Source organism: Neolamprologus brichardi, chromosome 12 (assembly GCF_056152115.1).
Source record: "Neolamprologus brichardi isolate AB-2024 chromosome 12, ASM5615211v1, whole genome shotgun sequence".
Taxonomy (NCBI): domain Eukaryota; kingdom Metazoa; phylum Chordata; class Actinopteri; order Cichliformes; family Cichlidae; genus Neolamprologus; species Neolamprologus brichardi.
In genome coordinates, this window is record NC_142115.1 from 26,230,605 (window position 1) to 26,249,237 (window position 18,633).

An 18,633-nucleotide genomic window follows, 5' to 3' on the forward strand; every position below is an offset into this window, starting at 1 on the left:
CAGAAGGTGAATGAGGCCCTGACTGAGGAAGTACAGTTAGAAAATCTCTCAATCAGCCACGCTGCCTGTATTTTCATCCGTGTGTTTGTGTACTTACACGTGACCTATTTTAATGGTCCTTCCGTTTTTTCCCCCCAGTGTATCACTCATGTTTTAAAACACGATACACAAACAACATGATTATTCATTAACTTAACAAACATCATAAGTGTAGTGAAAACAAAAGTGTTTATTTATTTATTTATTATACTTAAAGGGGATTTCTTTAAGTACAATTAACATGAAAAATAAATAAATCAGTGGCGTTGGTGGAGGGGGACAGGCTCATCCGGTAGAGAGCGAGGCCCATATTAATGAGCATTTTTGACCCTATAACCTGTCTCGCAAGGGTAACCACTTCTGCCGGCTAGCCTCCACCACAACATCTGCAGGTGTGGGTGGGGGGGGGGGGGGGGGGGGGGGGGGGCAACAAGGGGCCCAGGCAGAAGCTGACTTAATAGACAGAAAGTCGTAGCAGTCAACCAAAGGGCATTTCAGTCATATGCTACCGAAACCAGGTTTGGTGAGAGACTCTCAAAGATATGGAGAGAAAAACAGCTGCAGACAACATCTAATAAACTTCCTGAAAGATTTTAAGAGTTTTTAGCTTCTGTTGGACAGCTCTTGTTGACCAAAGCCGCGCTTTTCATAATCTTTGCTCAAACTGAAGTAAACACCAACTGCGTTTGGACTTAATGGATGTGGCAAAATCTTAAAATTTTAAACTGATTAATCATCCAACCTTAAACATTCACACACGCAACCTCATTTTATGAGTGAGACAGTAAAGATGTGACATGTGGTAATATACTGCACTGAACTTGATGTGTTCAGGTTGCCTTGGAAGGTTTGGCCTCCTACAGTAGGGCTCTGCTACTTTTTTTGCGTGCACTGTTTCACTTCCTTGCTTCTGTTAATGCACAGTGCTTCAGTGTTTGCTGATTAGTCTAATCCCACAAAGCTTTCTCTGTTTAAACTTGTGGCTTTTCTTATAATAATCAGTAAATTGAAACTATCAAAAGCCGTCTACCATTTTACTCATCAGGGCCCACAAATACATTATCAACTGTAGGTACTGCATCATTCGGTGCACGAAGAAGTTAACACGCAGCTTCTCTGTACAGTGCACACGTGTTTCAACCTGTCCACCACCGTTAAAAAACTAGTACTGTTGTAATTTAAAAGAACTGTGTGGTTAACAGCTTTAACCACACAGTTCATCAGAATAAAGGAAGGATGTATTCCTAAGTATTCAACAAGGCCTTCTCTTTTCTTTCTTTTTAAACGCCCATTTGCTCTGTGTGTGTGTGTGTGTGTGTGTGTGTGTGTTTATCCTTTTTTGACCTTGAGTATACTAAACAAATAGGCATAGGGGATCAGGGAGAACACACTTTTGGGCATGTAGCATAAGGATGACATAAAAGTGTGTTGACTTGGAAATGAGTAGCCCAGGCATGACTGGGTTTTATCCTAGTTTTGAGAGACCCCAAAATGGTAGCTGGAATAACTGGACACGACTTCTGTTCAGATATAGCAAGATTCAAGTGACGTTTAGAGACAGCCAATGATGGCAATGAAAGAGTCCCATTTTTGGTAGAATAAAGAAGCAGAATTGGGTCTTCTGGAAATGACAGAAGACAAATATGACTGAACATTTAGATAAAGTCCTAAAACGCTGACATATTAAATTCTGAAGCAGACAGGAAGAGCCATAGATAGGATATTTAAAAAAAAAAAAAGAAAAAAAAAAAAAGGATGTAGCTACTGTGATATCAGCTGTGTGGACTTTTGGAGCACCCATTTTGGTACTTTGTGCGTGTTCATCTTAAGTTTTTGTTTCGATCCAGACGTGGCCATATTGGAACAAGAAGGCAGGGCTGTGGCATTATCACCTGGTGCTGGTGCAAGCTTACTTAGTGAGGTGTTAACTAAAACGGAATGTTTCCTGACTCCATCGAATGGACAGAAGACGCCCACAATGATGCCGAACTTTAAGTCTTAATACGATTTAGCCAGGAAACAGGAAAAAAGAAACTTCTGAAGGAGGAAAAACATCTGTAGAGACCATAACTGATGTTTGTGCTAAACTGTCAAAATGTTTCATTTCTGCACTAACTAAATGTGGGCATTTTACCACGAGAGTCTATGGCGACTGATTCACTTTTGGCACCTCCTTCAAATAGCCATTAGTTGCCATCTGCAGTTCTTGGCACTTCTACATTGGCTTAATTTTATAACTGGAAGTTTGTGCTTGGATATAAGACACTCAAACCCACCACTGGAAGAAATACAGTCACATACACAGACATACATACAGAGGTGAATTTAAGCTTCATCTTAAAACTGCCACTTTGCATGTGTAAACACTGCAGACACATGGTGTAACTAACAGACTGTAACTAGGATACAACAACTAGTCAGATTTCTTCTTATGTGTTGCACAGTAAAGCGGTGAACACAGGTAGAATATTCACCATAACACAAACCAAAAGCAACACCTCAAGGTGCTTTTAGCAAAGATGTCAACATGCATTATATATAAGCTGCTTCTTTTTCTGCCTTGCATGTCTTTCCATAATAAAGTGTTGAGCAACAGCTGAACAGTTAGACTATAAGACGTAAACTGCAGTATCATTAACAGGAGTTTAACCTTCTAACTTCAACATGTGCCTACAGTACATACCATCTTCCTCCAGTGCTGCAGAGAAGAGTCTAATCGGCATACAGGAAGTGTGAGAGTGCTTTTGCATATGGGTGCGTGTGGGCTGTTGTGTCTCTGTGTCTGGTGGGGGGGGTTGTCACAGACTGTGGTCCAACAGATCACAGACAACCACAAGAAACAGGGGGTGGGGGGATGGGGGGTCGTGCTGTGGTCGGGCCAAAACATGGAGCAATGCGTCTTGTTATCTAATTTCTCTCCGTGTCCTGAGCGACAACCTTCTGAGATGAAGACTTGTAAAAGTCGTGAGGTCACATCTTAAAATAAGCATGCCGTTTTTTCATTAGCACCATCAAACATATCAAGGGGACACGTACGTCAATGAGGCAGTGAAAAGTTGGCATCGTGAAATATTGCGTCACTAAAGTTCCTGGATGTGTCCTGTCACAACAACTAATTCCCTTCCTGTACTTTTTCAGAGCATGCTCAGTGCATGCCTCACTTTGCCCCTTCAGCTGGCCTCCCAGAAGCTTGGTTCTATCTGCCTGGCCAGCCCAGCGATGACTCAGCACTGCCTAGAGAACATACACACACACATGCACACAAAAACACAGACACACACTTCCTCTCGCCGTATCCATTGGGTTCTTGGCCGCCTCCGTTCCCAGGGTTTTCCCTTTCTTTTCATCCTCTCTGTCCTCTGAGGATCTCCAGATGTGTTTGGACTCAAACTTCCTTGACTTTTTACCTTGACGAAGAGCCATATTCAAACTGTGAGGGGAAACAAAAAGGCTAACACAGTGTTTGTCTCTCCTTTCTCTGTTCTTATCCGGGACCTCTAACCTCAGCTCAGTGTTTTGTTATTGTATTATTGCTTTCCTAGAAAACATTCGGCAGGAGACGGCAGAAAAAAAAGCCAATCCAAACACCCGAAATTGCAACTGGAAAACATTTGTGCACTCCTGCCTTTTTTCCTTCCTCACCTTACTCATCACTCCCTCAAGCTCCTTCTCCTCCCCTACAATGCCCGCATTCTTCTTCTGCGAAGCACACGCATGCTCGCAATGGCACACTGATTGCTTTCTTCGTCTCTCTCGTGGGCTTTACAGAAATTTGGCACCGCTTTTTTCTCCCCCATCGACACCACAAAACAACCTGAGGAACTGCTGCACTGTGTCGAGATCAACGTCAGATTTTTTGGGCAAGAAGAAAAAAAGAGAAAAATGATCTAACCAAACAAATGCTACTGTGAAACTACTGATGCAGCAAGTCAACCACTGCTGTTTAAAAGAGCAAACAGGTAGTGACGCATACCACACAAGTCTTTAATGGACAAATGGCAAAATGTCAAACAAGTGTCAAAACGCAGCAGCTAGTCACACTTGCTGACATTTAGACAAATATAAAACAATCTTTTCTGAGCATGTGACATGAGGCAAAGTCCTTGTAGAAGCAAGCCTAACCACTCAGCAGCCATCTTGAATCACCTCCACAATAACTTAGGCAGTAATTATCTATTATCTAAATTAGCTTGTAGTTGGTCAGTGAATATAAAAACTGTATCCTGACCTTGTCCTATAAAGTTAACCCCACACCAGGTCAGGTTGCAAGACACCACAATGAGTCACACAGCTCTCATCTATCCCTACTACTCATGATGTACACGCTCCAGAAGTGGACATAAAAGAGTCTGATTTTAATCAAGACGGAAGGAAACAGGATGTGTGAAACACAGACATGAATCGATCTTGTTAGCGTGAGTAACCTCATGACTCAGGACTTACTGGGGAAATTCATGTGTTATATTGCGGCATTTTATTCCCACTAAATGGAAGTGCTAGCAGTATGATTTACAGTAAACAGCGTCCTGGATGTGGTCTGCAGGGAACAGAGACAACATGATCTTTTGCTCAATATTTTTTTGTTTGCACAAACATTAACACCACATGGCTCGTCTCAAAAAGAAAAGAAAAAGCTTTTTTTGGAGCAAAACCAAGAAAATAAAATCTCCCAAGACCGCGGCTTATATAACACTACAACTCATAGATAATAATCTATGCTGCTGGTGGATGTAGACTGCTATTTATATCTCACAGGCCTGGTATCAGCTCTCACACACCACTGAGTTACCCTGTTGTCCCCATTAGGGAACAGCTCGTTTAATGCAACGGACACACACATCCATGAAAGTGTTGAAGTGACCTGAGTTTTCAGGTCATGCATTCAAATTAGGAGGTAGGGGTCTGGTTTGAGAGTGCTGCAGCACCTCTAATGGCCACTAGATGCTGGATGCATAACCGAAATGCAGACTGGGTGGGAAAATGTTACAAGTCTGACAAGTGCTAAACTACCTCGTAAAATAAGATTTTAAAGGGTTTTAAAAACAAGTTTACTTAACCAATAAACTGATCTCGAGGCTCCTGTGAGTCCGTATAAGGGAGAATTTTTGAGTCCCGCTGCCAACCGAAGCTGAAATGTTTTGTCACCCGAGTCACGGGTGACAATGCAAAACATTTGATGTTGGTAAACATCAAATAGTATAATTATCTAATTTATGTTCTTAAATTTTACTTAATGCCTTTGAGTTTTAAGTGGTTTAACTCAGGTTTGCCAATGTGAAATTATCAGACCTTGCATACTGAAAAATGACAGTATTGGAAGATCCTAACACCGACAAGATGACTATATGCCAATGAAACAGTATCAATTTAATTTCGGCAGATTCTGTACATCTCGGAGTTGTTGGGTTTTTTCATGCTAAAAGTACTCAGCACCCCTGACAATACTCAGCTCAGAGTCCTTCATAGTACCAAAGAGGCACAGCCTCAGCAGCTCTGACACTTTGGTTGCTGAACAGGTGCAGGCATAAATACTCAGAGAGCAGCAGCATTAACTTGTCCTTCATTGCTGTTCCACACTTGTTGTGACATTCGGTCAGTGTGTTGCTCGACCGTCTTTCCACTGTTACTGGACAGCTGGTTAAGCTAGGAAGAGGTGCACAGCGTGGAAAAGATGACTAGCACCTTGTTACGTTGCTACAGCTGTTTTTGCCACTGTAAACAACTGGAAAAAGCACGCCAGACTCAGGAAAAATAGACGAGACTTTGCAGATTTATGGAGATTACATTTGGATGTTTCAAAGCATACCATTTTTCATAATGTAGTCTTCTTTTCCAGCTACTAAACTACCATTAAACTGGTCCAGGAAGGCTATTGGTGTTGCACTTTTCTCCTTATGAAAGTAAGGGGTCAGCAACCTCCAGTCACTAAAATAAATATATGTATTCCCCAACAGGTGGCTGTTTCTAGGTGAAACTGGTCACAAAGAGGATGCTATACCAACCTCAATGTGATAGTTTTGGCTGCAGATTTCAACAGTCGCCCATAGTTTGCATGGAAGATGCCAACTTGATCCAAGTTTGATTTTGAAGGCAACCGGTCTTGTTCTCAATTTACACCACACTCCTCACAGTTTTAACATCACTTGGCAAACATGTTCGCAAACAAGTCAGCATCTTCCATGCAAACTATGGACACCCACAACAATCTTCTGGCAAGCAGCTTGGTTTCAAGCAGGTTTTCAGCGCAGTACCACACAGGCAGCAATCACCAGCAATCACTTGCCATTCAACTGAGGAATACACATTTTCCAGAGTGACCTGTGGTTTTCAGGGGATCACCAGTCATTAGGCATGTGTGGCCGGGGCTTGTCAAAACCTATAGTCATGTAAACAATATCGCCTAAATAATCAACTAGCCAACTCTATGATTACAGCTCTACTAATCAGCAAATCATTTTAAAATAAAAAATGTTTACAAAAATTTCCAAATTCACTGAATTCACAGTGGAAATCAAGCGAACTTTCCCTAAAGAGTAAGCTGTGAAGAAATTGTAAACTATAAGAATAAAAAGATAAATATGAGAAACTAATGACAGCAGAAGTGGAATTGAACTCCTTTTTGCACAAAGACAGGAAGAAGATGCAACCGCAGGCGCAATAAACATTAGTTACTACTTGACTGCTACACATCAGCTCCAACACTGCACTCCCGCCAGACCCTCCAGACATGACATCACAGACACTACCTCCATGTTTTTTCAGACACACTTAAACATGAATAGATATCAGATTGTTGGGCGATGAGCTAAACTGTTTGCTCTTGCTCTAAAACACACAAACATACAGATGTGTGAGCAACTGGTCTGGGAATGTGTGTACATGTACACCTCTATGTGCTGATTAGTTGTACATTATTGCAAAAAATAGGATGCAGTCCTAACTGTCACGCTCATTAAGTAAAATGCAATTTACAGCAAACCACATCCGTCCGACCTTTATATAGCCCGAGCCTTATTACCGAGATCAGCCGGATCCAATCTATTGCTTATGACTCAATTAATATGCATGGCATAGAGGCTCACAGAGACATCAAACACTCGGCGTTTCCTGTAAAAACTGCAGTGGAAAATTTATATAAATCACACACACAAAAACCTAAAGCCAAAAAAAAAAATAACACAGCATCATGTTATGTCCAAGGAACTCTGGTCAAAACCAGATTTTATTACCTCTGAATTTTCACTCCCTGAATCATTGAATGAATCACAGAGATACGGATAAACTTATAAAGCAGGGGCACAGTAAGGGATTGTAAGAGGGGGGAGAAGGCAATAAAGCAGTGAGAAAAGGAAGAGGAGGAGGAACAACAGTCACAAGGACAGAGAGAAAGACAGATGGGCGGATAATGAGAGACCAGGCAGGAAGTGAGAATAACAAGCAGGAGAAAGCTGAGAGGAGAGGAGACGGCGCCAGGTTTGTGGATGAAGGTCCAGGTGGCAGAGCACAAGAGGAAAGGAGACCAAAGGATCACTGCTCTGCTCTGCCTGGGCAGCAATCACAGCAACAGGAAGCCCTGCCCTGGCAAGCAGCAAACAGTGCACCGTGAAAGACACCGTGCATGTACACACACATGCACACCAACGTGCTGCCTTACGTGGGGAGAGAAATAGAATATCAAGTACAAGTGCTGTTACTTAAAATATTTAACTGTGAGTATGATGAATACACATTTGTGGTGAAAGCTGCAAGTGAAAAAAAAACTTGTGGTTCTGGGAACTTTTCTGCTTTCGTATTTTAAGGCTAAATCGCATATTTAAGAATAACCTCTAAATTATTTTATAAATGTTCGATTTATCTACTCTGATACATACACCACACTGATTATTTAATAATGACCTAATATGTTAAATTTAAAGGTACAGTGTGTAAAATCCCACCACTAGATGTCAGTAGATTGCAGACTGCCATCGACTGAATTCTGCTTTGTTATTGATCCTGTTTTTGCCGCTATTAGCAACACCAGTCTTTGGAATTAGGGGTGAGTTTTGATTATCGATTTATCGATTAAAATCGATTCTAGCTTGGATAACGTGATATCGATTCATTAAAATCCTGAATCAATTTTTTAATATAAATTTATTTTGCCCGAAACACCAGAATCTCAGGTTAAACCTCACAAAATCACAACCACCAAACAGCTAAAACAGTAAATGAGAGCAGGTACACGGATTCTTCACAAAGACGTAAACACAAAGCGCGGTCCGCCGACAGATCAGAATCAGCGAAATGTTGCCTTTCTCACCCGATGGCACGGACACGGTGCCATCGGGTTTTTTTTAATAATTTTTTAATTTTTTAATAATTATAATTCCCCAAAACAGCTCCTCAGATAACCTAAAGAGTATGAAATATATGATGTATAAAAAGCATCCCACTAAACTCTGTGTTAATGAGCATTTACTTCTCAGCCATTACAAACTCCTGCACAATCCTACAAGTTTTAAAGAAGTTTAAAAACAACAGCTAAGTTGTGATTTCAGCTATAGGGTATTTCTAACTTAGACTAAGAGGGTGGATGATATGCGAAAGTGGCTGATGCTAATTTGGCATATGATCTTCTTTTCAGAGAAATGCAGCAGACAGTGTCATTAAATAAATATATAATTAAGTACAATTCAAGCATCCTCTCTCCACAAGAACAAAGCAAAACCGAGATCATTTGTGACACAGCTAAGGTTCATCATAGCCTGCACGATGCACCTTGGAGGTGCAGATTTATGCACCGGACCTTCAGCTTAGAGTTGCAGGGGTTTTTTTTATCCACATGCACAAAAAAAATCATATGATCACATCAGCTAAGCTAAAACTGTTGAGAGAAAAACTGTAAGTCAGATCATAATTCACCACCGAAAGCTTGTGACATGATCATTTGGTCAGATATACGAGAGCACACAAAAAGCCAAATTAGCTACAAAATGTTCCTGCTGAAGAACAGCTGGTAATTTTAGCTCTTATCAACATGATATTAATGGGAGGAAATGGGTCAGCTTTTATCGGCTTCTGAGATAAAAATAAACCGAGTCACAATATGAAACTGAAAAGATGTGAAATCGCTAATTGTTTTTTTTGCCATCACTCCACTGAGACACGTCGTCACTAGTGATCTTAGTATTATGATTACTTATTTTTGCTATGTTTTAACACTGTTGCTATAGATGGGAGAGTGAGAACGGCGAGAATAAATGGGTCATTACAATCCCATTTTAAGCAGCAGCAATCACGTTAGCAGCCTGATACAGAAACTGCTTTGGTCTCTATAGCTTATTTCTCCTTAATAACTGTAGAGTGGATGAATAAAACCATTTAGATTTTGACTGCCTTGATTGACAAGTATACCAACAGAGACCGTTATAACCAGTAGCTGTCTACTATTTAGTCTTCATTCAAATCCTCTCAACCTGTGCTGCTGGTGCCTTTTTGAGCATATTAAGTTAATTTTTTTTAGAACATGTGGGCACCACTGTGTGAAAGTTCAATTTTAAAATTTCATCTATCTTTTTTTAGTACTATCAGATTTTAGATACAACTAGCCAAGTTTTCTACTGTTAGCTGTTAAGTTAGTGACAAGACAAACTGGCAGTGACCAATAACCTAAACTAAATACTTTAAAACGAGGAATCAAGAAATTAATGGGTACTGCTTCAGTGGCTGCCTCCATCCAGTCTTTGTTAATGTTTGTTTATAATGGAGCACTGTAACGAAAAATAATTTCCCCTAGGGGTCAATAAAGTATTCTGATTCTGATCTTTTATGTACAGTCTACGATACGAACTAGCAAATTTATACTTTCATAACTTCTCTAGTTTGGTCGGTAAACTAAGAAAAAATATCGCCATGCCTGTGAAGAGGCTGCTTCATGGCTGTAAGTGTACATAAAGTTAATAAATGTCCCACCAAGTTTGATCAACAACATCCATAAAAAACAAAAAAACAGAAAACCAACATGAATAAAAATCCACATACCACTACTATCCAAGTCTGTTTTCAAGAGAAAAGGGTCCAGGAATTCGCTCTAATACAGCCACCATTCAATATTGTTTTGACAAGTACAACTGCCTGCTGTACTGATAGGCAACATACCAGTTAACACAAACCGACACCATGTGACCTTTTTTCCATTCCTTTCACTTCATGTTTTATACTTGAATGCAACAAGCTGCTCTGCATCACGCCAAAGTGGCACGGCCTGACATCAGCTACCCGCAACGAGCTGCGTTGAGGCCGATTGATCAGGTGCATAAAAGCAGAGGCCGACGTGAAAAAGACATACAGTCGCAGGGTTGGGATTGGCTGAGGCTTACTGTTCCTGTTTGTGTGAAGTGAGATGTGAAAGAGCTTTGATAATACATAGAGCAGAAAGCGAGACGCACACAGCTTACATAATTGAAGAACATATTGTAAAGGAGGAAGTAGCGCTGAAACATGAGATAACTTTGGGCTTAACTTCCCATAGCCCGAGGAGAGCATCAGCTGATTCAAAGGTATAACACGAGGCACTAGGCACAGCCAGAGACCAGTGGTGTTGTTATACAAGGTTTAATCTGGATATCACAAAGACATGGATAAGCTTTGGCTCTGTAATCCCTGTTCCAAACGCTAACTTGTTGCTCTGTGAGAATGAGCAGGAAACCTTTTGTCTAACACATGTAAAAGGAAAACAATTCGGATGTAGCCACATTACACACAAAGAAGCTACAGAGTAAGAGCAGGGGTGTAACAATACTGAAACTGAGACTGAAATCACACTACAAAGATCTGCAAATCTGGACTTGCCATGCCATAAGATTGAAAGTGTTAAAATATTCCTATATTAGAAAATATGTTGACCAGCCATCTATCCCACATGGTGATAGAAGTCCTTCAAGTTTCCCGAAAATGCACTTTTTCAGGTTTCCTTCATTGAATTATCAGAAATAAGGTCAAACATCCTGGATTGCCAGTGCTTGTTTCTTTTATTTTGTATCATCATCATCATCAAATTGGTGCAGTTTTTATATCTCATCTTTTATATCTTAACAGACAGATGCTTCAATTTATGCTGAAAAATTTGATTTTGGCTTTAAATTCTGAAAACGTTGTTTCTTCAGACCTGAAGATTTCTTTATCTGTGTGTTTTAAATTTATGTCCTTATAAAGACTCAAAAATGCTGAAAAAATAGGAACGATTAAAGAGCACTAAATGCAAACCCAACTCCATGTGCTTCAGTGTTGGCCAGTACATCGGATGTACTGATATACTCTTTATAATGTCAAGCGCAATATGAATTTTTCAAATACCACTACAGTGCTGAACAGATAACATACCCACTGTGGCTTTCAAGTGGTTTAAATGTACTTACTAGAGGCCACAAGAAATGGTGATGGGGCCTAGAATAAACTGTTCAGTCTTCCAAAAGCTAAAATACTTCACATTGATGCTCCAGGAGAATCAGAAGGAAATATTTTGTAAAAAAGAAAAAAAATCTCCACGTTAGATGTGGAGTGAAAGCAGGGGGTGTAACAGTTGTGAAACCGAGACCAAAATCAGTCAAACGTCTGCCCGTGTGGAGCCTGCTTTAATCGTACTAGTCACAAATGAGGAGTTTAGTTTTTTATCTGTGACCCAATCAGAAATCACATGATCAGACCTCTGGCAAAAATAATTTTTATCAGTCTTCTTTTTAAAGAAAAAAACTAACAAAACCTAAAGCTGTAATCTAAAACCGCTGTTTCTGAGAATTGTTACACCAAATCAGACCTTTACCGGACCTGATTGTAATGAAGTCTTTGCCTGTAACACAGACCTCCTTGTGGGTTGTGTTTTGTCAGCTTTGGGGCCTGTACTGTCTGTGATGCCTGTCATTTGCTGCTGACTTCATTCCCTCCTCACATGTCAAATCCACACAATCAAAGCAAAGTCATAACTTGCCTCTCTCTTTTCTCTTTTTTCTTTTGCCTGTTGCTACACGAGCCCTATAGTTTAGTATTTCCTTCACATGCCAGGGTCAGGATAATGACAGACTGCAGATTGTGTAAAGATGTTTTGTATTAGTCATTGGTAGGATGTCGGACAGCTGGAAGGATGTGTATTAGTCAGGATACATAATATCATCATATTAACGGTTTCATTTGAGCTAAAAGTTTTGTTTTCCAGTGCTCAACGTGGATTACTCCTGCACACAGTCTGAATTCCTTCTTATCATCATAGACCCAGCCTTTGCTTTTCCTACTTTCCCAACCTGCCTCCCTGTCTCAGTTCCCACCACAGGAAATAGGCAGAAAGTGGCTGGACTTTATTTCTGTGTCTTAAGAATAGCAGCATTGTGTTATTGTTGTCGGAATGCAGAGGCCTGAGCTCCCCCCCCCCCCCCCCCCCCCCCTTAAGTAATAGCAATTTGCCCATATGTAGTGTATAGCAAGAAACAGTGTAACCAGTACAAAAGACAAGTCTTGACTACTGTTTTTATCCCCTCTTGACTTCTCCAGCTCTGTAATGCAGACTAATGCAAACATAGAAGAGAACAAGAGAATATCCACCACTGATGTGTCACAAATCTGTTGCATTTCTGCGTCATCACAGGATAAATGATACACTCTTGACTTTTAATATTTAATTATTATTTTCCCTAAAGCTACACAAATGAGTCACAATATCAAAAAAACACTGACAGGTGGGTTGATCATCTTGTTACAAAGCAATGTTCTGCTGACATTCATATGGATATTACTTTTGACACTCAGCTCCAATAGAGAACTGAAACTGCCAATCAATAAATAAACAGATGTATGAATAATTACAAAGACCAGTGGCCAGACTCACTCACAACAAATATGGCTGCCTGCAATCCAAACAGATCACTGAAGAACTGAGCCCCTACTCACACAGGTCTGAAAACCGAGCCAAAACTTTACCTCTGACCTTTTGGGTACAAAATATCCCCACATTATCAAGAGATATTAAAATTTTGGTCTAATTAGCTTAGAAATTGTTGGCCAAGAACAAATGAGAGTGCTTTTTTTTTTTACCGTTAAACACAAAAATCAGTTCACTGTTGAATTTAAAACATCGACTGTCACCAAAAGCTCGAGCTCAACTTCTTACTGGAAGGGAAGGGAACAAAAGTTTAGTTTCGGAAAAGCTGATGACACAATCCTTGACTCAGCTACTCACCACTAAAACTGAGTCAAATCAAAACAATTCAGTCGATTCAAACATTCACGACTCAAAACTCCAGATGCATGTCTGTCTGAAATCCACAAGCACTTTATGAATGAGTCACATGACTGTTCTGATTCACTTTGCCAATATTTAAGAGGTGCAATACTCTATCACTGTGTTGAGTTGTTGTCGGGATTTGGCTGAGACATAATTGACTCCATCATTCACTCAGATCAGCAGTGAATCATCTGCAGGCATCTGACTTCCCGGAAGGCTAATTCAGGAGTCTAAACCTTTCTACGTCGGGGCTTATAAGGAGCCAACAGAGTTTCTGTGTTAGGCCTTACAAAGTGCCTCTTTCTGGCACAAAGACATTTCCCAAGAATCCTGTTTTTCTGCACTGATAGCAAATTCTGTGCTTGTGATGGGACTTGCTGCAAACTGGACATTTTGTATGAGAAATGCAATCCTACTTTCACTTCAGCTGAGACACGACTCGTATTTCTGCTAAATAGAAAAACACAGCTATGTCTGACATGCAAGGGCAGAAAATTCTCACATTTGCAATGCTACGACCATGAAGTACTTAGCATTTTTGTAAAAAAATGAAACAACAACAAAAGAATAGCACAGTTTAAATGCAGCGACCAACTCCAGCTCTGCACCACGCAGCCAAGGAATCTGGAAAAACTTGTCATGACGGGCAGTGTTTCTTTGGACAACTTGAAAACAAAACAAACTCTTGACCCCATCATACACCTTCACTGTGTGCAACCACCCACACACACATATCCATCAATGTCCAGCAAATGCTGAGCCTACAAGCGCACACATGCTTTTAAGTGAGATCCTTATGCTGCTGCAGCTAAATCAAGACTATAATCAACATTCTTCCAACAAGAACAAGGGTGCATTGGAGTAAAACACACACCCACAGACACCCACACACACACACATACTCTCTAATTATTGCTGTTTTGGAAAAAACACAGGCACGCATGCGTATCCCCTCTCTAACACTTGCACAAACGTGTTCACACACAGGCAAGTACTTAACCCTAGTGAATGCCTTATATGTATATGTTTGTGTGTGTCTGTGGTGAGAATCCACAGTTAAAGCTGAAATTTTAGGCTTCAGATGCCAAAAGCTGTGCAAGTCATATCACATAAACACACACCAATAGCTCAATAATGTCCGGGTTATGACCAGAAAATAGCCTTCTTTCCTTCCCCTTTTTTTGGTCCTAATTTGTTTCTTCTTTATTTCTCAGTCAACTCCCAGCTCCCTGCCAAATTATCTCCCATGGCTCTCCTCTCTCTTTTGCCGCCTCCTCCCTCTTCCCCATAGGGCCACTGTGGGTCAGACCTCTCTCGTGGTCTCATCAGTGGATTTCTTAGAACCCCTGGGGGAAGCGGAAAAGCTGACTCTGATAACATCTCAGTTCAAGACATCGAACCATGACAGTGTCTGATCCGCATCTGATAGCCAAAGCTTCAGAGTTCACTCCTCTCACTTATTTCTGGATGCACAACTGGTTCAAAAAACAAAAAAAGTAAAAATGATCACGATGAAGCTGCACTCCTTTCTTTCAAGGAAATACGTCTCAGACAGCTTCCAGGATATTAATGTGCTGTATTGCATAAAATCCCCAACCAAGTAATCATATCAAGTTGGAAAAAATCTTGTTATAATCATGCTGAAAAGAGTCATGCTCCTCTCTAGAGAGACTCCAAGATACTCTGGTGGTGAAAAAATTATGGCAGTATCACTAGGATGAGCCACAGAATTCAGGTTTATTATTTATTTTTATGTTTGAATGCTTACGTGCGTACACCACACCGCCTCTTTAGTCCACGGGTGTTAAACATGCACCACCAGGAGCCACTGCATGGCTTTGCAAAGTGTGAAAACTGAAAACAAAATGCACTGCTAATCCTGGATCGCACAGGAATGAAAATGTACAGAAAGCCAAAAGCATTTTGAGATCTAACCAGGCTGTCGGATTAATAAAAGTAATAAAACACTAATGCTGTTTAGTTACAAAAACACCACATGTGAAGGTTTTGTTCCTTCTATAGCTCCAATCTGATCAGTAAATTGCAGAGCAAATGCACTACATGAATGCCAAAGGTCAGGCATAATGTTCAACTTGAGCTCATTTTTAATGGCATGTCTCTGTTTAGCTTTTTTTTTTAAAAAACATTTTTAGAATATACTTGTAATTGTATATTCAGTTTTTCTTCCCTTTCTTCCTTTTGCATTGATACGGTTTTACGGGCATAGCCCACTTGAGATCAAATTGGGTTGCATGTGGCCTATGAGTGTGACACCCCCACTTTAGCCATACCACAAAGAGCAAAAGAGAAGTGAAGACAGAACCAATGCATCCATGCATCAGAAATCAAGAAAATCTGTGGGGAAGTAAAAGGGTTTTTTTCTGAGAAATAACAGTTTCGCTTGAGACTACACAAGCCAAACAGGAATCTGGAAGTGCTGCAAACCTGTAAAAAGATTACAGATAGGCTTTAGTCTGTGGAGGGTTTTCACCAGCTTATAACAATGACGACCAAGACTGAAGAATTTTTTAGGATGTATTTTCAAACAAAAGATACTATCACAACAGACAAAAGAGTTAAGTTGTGGTTAAACTACAAAAAAAGGAATATTTCATGACTCACTTCATGAATACAGTTTCACCTTCTGATGCAATCAGTTCAGTCATTTTAGTTTGTGTCTGATATGGTTCACTGTTTTCCAGCTGGTAATGGCCTACATTACATTCTCTTCATGCTGGAAGGAGGAACTAAACTCCTTGCTGTCTCTCTTTTGCCTTTCTAATTCATTAATTTCTGCACAGAAGACGTAGCCATGGCTGCACCTACATCGCTCACCATCGCTCTTTATCCCACACAGTCACACAAGTTATGGTGACTGAATAGCGCTCCCTTAACCCAATGCACCGTTAAATATTCTCCTGGCTTTGCAGGCCTGTCTGGCATAAACCCCGTCAGGTTGGCTCGACAGAGTTAAAATTATCAGCCAAAGAAACTATATACAAAACCGTGTTACTTTACCACCCAAGAGGCATATTTTTTGCCTCTGTGGCTCAAGGTGTGACTGTTGCATCGAAATGACTCAGTCGTCAAAGTATGCAGACCTCACAAGGTAAATATGTACCCTGCAGGTAAGCTTCAGCACCTGTTAAGATCACACAGATCACACACGGGCAAAAGTAAAATAACATAACCACCGAAAAATGTAGAAGAGGCAGAATTATGCTAAGAAAATGTTAACGTGAATGACAGCTCATTATTACCTCCAATATAATGTTGTAATTACCAAACAGTGGTGCATGTAATGGGCCATCTAATTTTACTGAAGTCAGCATGTCTTTATGCTATTTTACCCATTTGATGGCGATTAAGGATGGCAAAACATATCTGGTGGTCATGAAAATGTTTTAAATAAAAAATGCATTTAAGCCTTGATGTGGTACTCCCCAAGTTATATCACAACAAAACAAACCCCAATTGAGTGTTAATACATTGGTATTAACATGTTTAGCAGCCTCTGGTGTTTTTTGTTTTCATCTGCACCATAACCCCAATATTTTCCAAAAAGCATCTTAGAATGTAGTTTTCCATCTGCTCTTTACTACACATTTTTTGGTCAGAGGATTTCAGCAACCACCACAGCTAGTGAAGCTTTTACTTTGAAGGATCATGCTCCTGTAGTACACACACAGACCAACGTTGCCACATAAAGCACTCCACAGTCACACACCTTAAACTGAACCATCACAACTAAAGGCACGTTGGCCAACACGCCTTCACCTTCCCAAAAGTACCTTCATTTCAAAGCTCTAAAAGCTGGAATCGGTACAAACAAAGACACACACACACAAACAGCCATGAGCCAGAAATAGACCTGAATTCCTTCCAACACACACACACACACACAAATGAGTACTTTGATTTACTCTCTCTCTCTCTCACACACACACACACACTCTCACACACACAGCACTGGACTCTCAAACCAAGTGGCTTCTCCCCACTAGTTTCTAATCTCCATCCAGCAGTCATGAATAGGCGCAAACTAAATTTCAGATGCACGTTTTTAACACTGTATTTTTTAAAGCGCACTTTATCAGTGCCTGTCTCTGTATTTAAATACCTTACACGAATCACTAAAATCAAGGGACAGTGGGCTTAGTATTGCGTCATCACCATGGCGACCACTGCTGAGTAAATTTGCGCCAAAGCCTTAAACTATTTTTTGAGTGACATAAATTCACTCGAGTTAGTTACAAACTTGCCAACTGCACATTTTCATGTGTGTATATTGTGACAGCTGTGCTCGCTGAGACAGAAGAAGCTGTTCTGTGGTTTGACAGGACCAAGTTAATTTCTAGTTAAAAGAAGAAAAAAAACTTTAGGGGCAAAAGGGGAAAAAATTAAAGGAAAATCTGCGCCAGCACCGCCTGCATGCAACCAACTCGGGAAGCTACTCCTGCAGACCCTTTAAACTATACACGGCCACGTTTTTTTTTATTTTTTACATTTCTTTTTTCCGACCTTGAAGAAAAAAATGTTCACATCGCTGCTGCACATTTTGGGATTAGTCGCAAAGTGGCTACATTTAATAAAGAAAGAAAGAAAGAAAGAAAGAAAAGTTTAGCAACGCTAAGAAGAGAGTGTGGGAGAGGGAGGGGGTGAAAGTTACTGCCACAACATACTCACGTTCTCCGTTATCTCGGATGGGCACCCACCGCAGCACGACGACTAACCAACAAGTTGGACTTCGCATAACGGAAATGTGTTGTGCATTAAAGTAAGTCTAAACGACGTCAGTGAAGAGCAACGTGAAGTAGACACCGGAGGAGAAGCCGTGCGATAAAAAGTCCTTCGCTTTCTCCCTCATTGTGACTGCATGCGACTGGTCCTCCGCAAAAGGGGGGAAAAAAGAGAGAGGAAGAAAACTTTCAGCCACGAACTTGACGCGGAAAAAAATGGTTAGCCCTCATTTCCGTCAAAAAAAAAAAGAAAAAAGTGTGGCGGTCCAGTGAGCTTTCGCGATTAAACTTACTTCCGCACTTGTATTTTCAAAGTAAGACTTTCTATCTTAAGGGGGCAATATCCGAATTGTAACACCGTTATTACAGTAGACTAAAACAAAAGTAAAATATTGCGTGGAAAATATTTTACTTAAATTAAATAAGAATTAAAAAATAGGGTTTTTTTTTTATAAAGACAAACAAACTGTGTGCTTACAAAACTCATTAGAATAAAAACCACCAAGGTAATGTGCTTAGTTTTAGCGTTTGCTTTTTTCACGTTCATTGAGACTGCAATGTCTACATGATGAGAAGTGTTTGCATTGTAATAGACTGACA

At 40.3% G+C, this 18,633-nt stretch overlaps 1 protein-coding gene across 2 annotated transcripts in view; it reads right to left on the reverse strand.

Annotated features, from left to right (window-relative positions):
- Positions 1-18,255, reverse strand: part of sh2b3 (SH2B adaptor protein 3) — a 63,969-nt gene extending 45,714 nt beyond the window's left edge. The window contains exon 1 of one of the 2 annotated variants that reach the window (XM_006789877.2): positions 17,981-18,255. The gene's annotated coding sequence lies outside the window, so the exon portion shown is untranslated. Of the gene's footprint in view, positions 1-17,976 lie in introns of both variants that reach the window. The other variant, XM_006789878.2, reaches the window with a different exon arrangement.
- Between the last annotated feature and the right edge of the window lie 378 nt (positions 18,256-18,633).